Below are 3,294 nucleotides of genomic sequence, written 5' to 3'. Positions count from 1 at the left end.
TGGATCCAAATGGACCAATAAGCTTCCAATTGGACTATCATGGGCTTAGAACCCTAATTGGGCTCTAATTGGACCCACATTCATTTATTTCAATATTATGGGTCATATTGGGCCTAGAATGAAATAAATTGAAAGCTTTGATCCATGACTAACCTAATCTAGCTTATTAAAACATAAAAATCACAATTTTATTTTATAAGGCCAATAAATACTTAAGATTAACTCTAATATTGGGCTTAGGAGCAAAAAGCCCAAATTTTCCTTTTTTCCTTCCATGTTTTCGGCCCAAAACAAGCCCAAGAGAAAGGTTTGACTTTCTCATGCCACCTCACTATTAACTAAAGGACTTCCATGCAAGAAACTCATATCTCCATGCAAACCTCACCTCAAATATCATTTCTTCTTCCTCTCTCTCTCACTCTCGGCCGGGCAAACACACACACACCACAAAAATCTCTTCCAAACTCTCTAAGTCTAGAATAACAATCCTCCCTCCTTCTTCAAAATTTTCGTGAATCTAAGAAGCTTTCAAGAGGATCTTGCAAGTTAATCATCATCTTAGGTAAGTTTTTACTTATATCCATGATCTAGCTACTTCACTCCATCAAAAACCTCTTCTAAATCTATTCCAACTTGTGATCATGCACCTTAGAAGTCACCAAACTCGAGATCTTCATCAAGGGGTGCTAAGGCCGAAAATCACCAAACTTTCTTCCATATTCTCTTCAAAAACCGAAAGCTTCAAACAAGGTGAGCTTCATACCCCCTATTTTCGGTTTTCATGAGTTTTTTTTTTTTTTTTTGGGGGGGGGGGGGGGAATACAAGTGAAAGTGTAGATCTATATGTATTTTGTATGCTTGGTATGATTCCATGCTTATATGTGTGATTTTTGTGTGTTATAATGTTGGATATAGTCATAAAACCCCGCAAAACCGAGATATACCTCTAGTTAAAAGACTCTAGCATCAATTATGCTTCTACATACAAAGTATTTCTAGAAAAGTGGCTATATGGTTTAGTAACAATTTCTTTGAGCTAAAAACACCATTTTTGGACCTAAAATGCGAAAAATACAAACTTTAAGGGCCTAAATTGACAAATCACGAACTTTGATGGTTGAACTTTGTCAAAACAGTTTCAATAAAGAAATTTCTGGAAATATACTTATTTAGAGGATTAAAAACATAAACTTCAAGCTTAATGGGCTAAAAATGACATTTTAGGCCCAATGAGGCCCATTATGCGAGATTTTCTGTTTTGGAGGGTCAAAACTGCATTTTCCTATAAAACAGTGGACTATAAGTGTTCCAAGTCCTTTTCAAAGGTTTAAAATGCTTTTTAAATTTAAAAAGGACTAAAGTTGCAAAAAATTTTCAAATTGGACCAAAATTGTCAAACTTTCGAAAAAGAAGGGTTATAGCTGAGAAAAAAAACTGAAATTCATGGACTTAAGCTATTTTCTATGAAAAATATGCTGGAAAATACTTATTTCAATAATTTTTAGTATTAAAATATCAAGAAAATTGATTTAAGGACCAAACCGGAAAGTTTTTAAATAAAGGGTTGAAAAAGTAAATTTTTACAAATAATGAGGGGCTGAAAACAGAAAATTCTCAAGACTAGTTCAATACATGCAAATTGATCCAATGATGATACCACAATTATCGACGAAATACAATACATTACAACACCAAAAGTCGTTGTCAAATGAATTGGTTCGGTCTCGAACCAATAAAAATCCGAAATTACTAACACGACAACACTATGACATTACGACATTACGATAACGATTGGGAAGTCACTATACATGCGAGTGTGTATAGACGTCTACGCACCACCTTTGGGCCCCAAAAGTGTAAAATCTTGTTCGTTGAGCCTAGCTAGCCCAATGACCTGATCTTAAGGCCCGAAGACTTCTCTCTTACGAAGTATTGGGTTTCACCGATCCGACATAACGTAAAAGGACTTTCAATGGCTTGTATACTACTGGTCCCCAAGGGTCCTTTGGTATTGCTAGTAAAGTCTACCTTTTCATGCGAGGCGGGTCTGGGACCCCTCGTACCTTTTATCCCCAACCGGCTAATGGAGTTATTGAGGCCTTCGTGTCCTCGTTCTCTTCGGGTGTGGGACTACACGTAGTCAGGGCGGTTGGAGAACGTGATTAGTACGGACGACGCCTTCGGGATCGTTAGTATCGCTATAGACTAGTCGTTTGTGTAACGTGTGTTTGTAGCAAATAATCATGCTCAACAATAATCCAACGTCGCCTGGTACCGACAACTTCACACGTTGCAATTGTTTCAATGTACGAATTAGGAAAACATCGGGTTTTCCTAGGGTATTTCAATACATACGGATTCGGAATACACACAAATTTTAGATGAACAAATTTTACAAGTATAGAAACAAACAAGCATACCTATGGATCTTCACACATTTTTGACTTTACTATTTTCAGAAAATATCGGATTTTCTGGTGTTTCTCAAAACATTACAAACATTGGATTTCAAACATTACTTATGAACTCACCAACATTTCATATGTTGACGTTTTTCAAAATACTTGTATTCTCAGGTAACAGATAAAGTGGAGGATGAATTGTACTCTATGACGTTTTGTTGTGGTTTAATTTAGTAGCAAACAGTTATTTTTGAGAATGTCATGTTTTGGGAACAATGTAATGGATGTAAACGCTACCAGTTGTATCATTCCAAATGTTGGTGATGTATAATGTTATGTTTCATGTATATGCAATGTGATGGTATTCAATTGAGTCACGATAAACCTCGGACGTTTCCGCCGTCTGGTTCGGGGGTGTGACACATCATCCCTCCACGTCCCAAGAACTCGCATTTTCCAGATCATCAACCAGTTTTATCTTAGCATGCAAAATAGTTATTATAATGCTTGTCTTGGCATCAACGATGAACTCCTCAAGATCCGCAAGACGCTCGTCTTCCTTTTCGACTTTCAGCTTTCTCAACTACTCCACCCTTTAGAGAAGATCCTCATTGGTGACCCTTCATGTCTTCTCTTGATCTTTTAGAACAAACTTGTCTTTATGAACACGAACCATGAGGTCCTTGGGAACATGAGAAACATGTGCAAAGACCTGGAAGGAACATAAGCATCAACATGAAAATAACAGGTATAAAAGATTAATATGATTAATGCCTATGCAGAATTCTTACAGCTTGAGAAAACAAAGAAAACTTCCCGAGAGCATCCTCGATGATGGGGTTCTCTAAGCTGAAATCTATACCCACATAAGTCTTTCTTTTTCGGGATCCTG

The 3,294-nt window shown here is 36.9% G+C and overlaps 1 long non-coding RNA gene across 1 annotated transcript; it reads left to right on the top strand.

Moving 5' to 3' along the window:
• Nucleotides 1-440: 440 nt before the first annotated feature.
• LOC144999857 (uncharacterized) lies at nucleotides 441-2,620 on the top strand. Its single transcript, XR_013661024.1, has 3 exons — nucleotides 441-562; nucleotides 653-750; nucleotides 2,577-2,620. It is a non-coding gene; the product is annotated as an uncharacterized LOC144999857 (long non-coding RNA).
• Nucleotides 2,621-3,294: the final 674 nt, after the last annotated feature.

The sequence above is a fragment of the Lactuca saligna genome, chromosome 6, assembly GCF_052625555.1.
Source record: "Lactuca saligna cultivar CGN05327 chromosome 6, ASM5262555v1, whole genome shotgun sequence".
Taxonomy (NCBI): Eukaryota; Viridiplantae; Streptophyta; class Magnoliopsida; order Asterales; family Asteraceae; genus Lactuca; species Lactuca saligna.
This window is presented reverse-complemented; position numbering and strand designations above follow the sequence as displayed.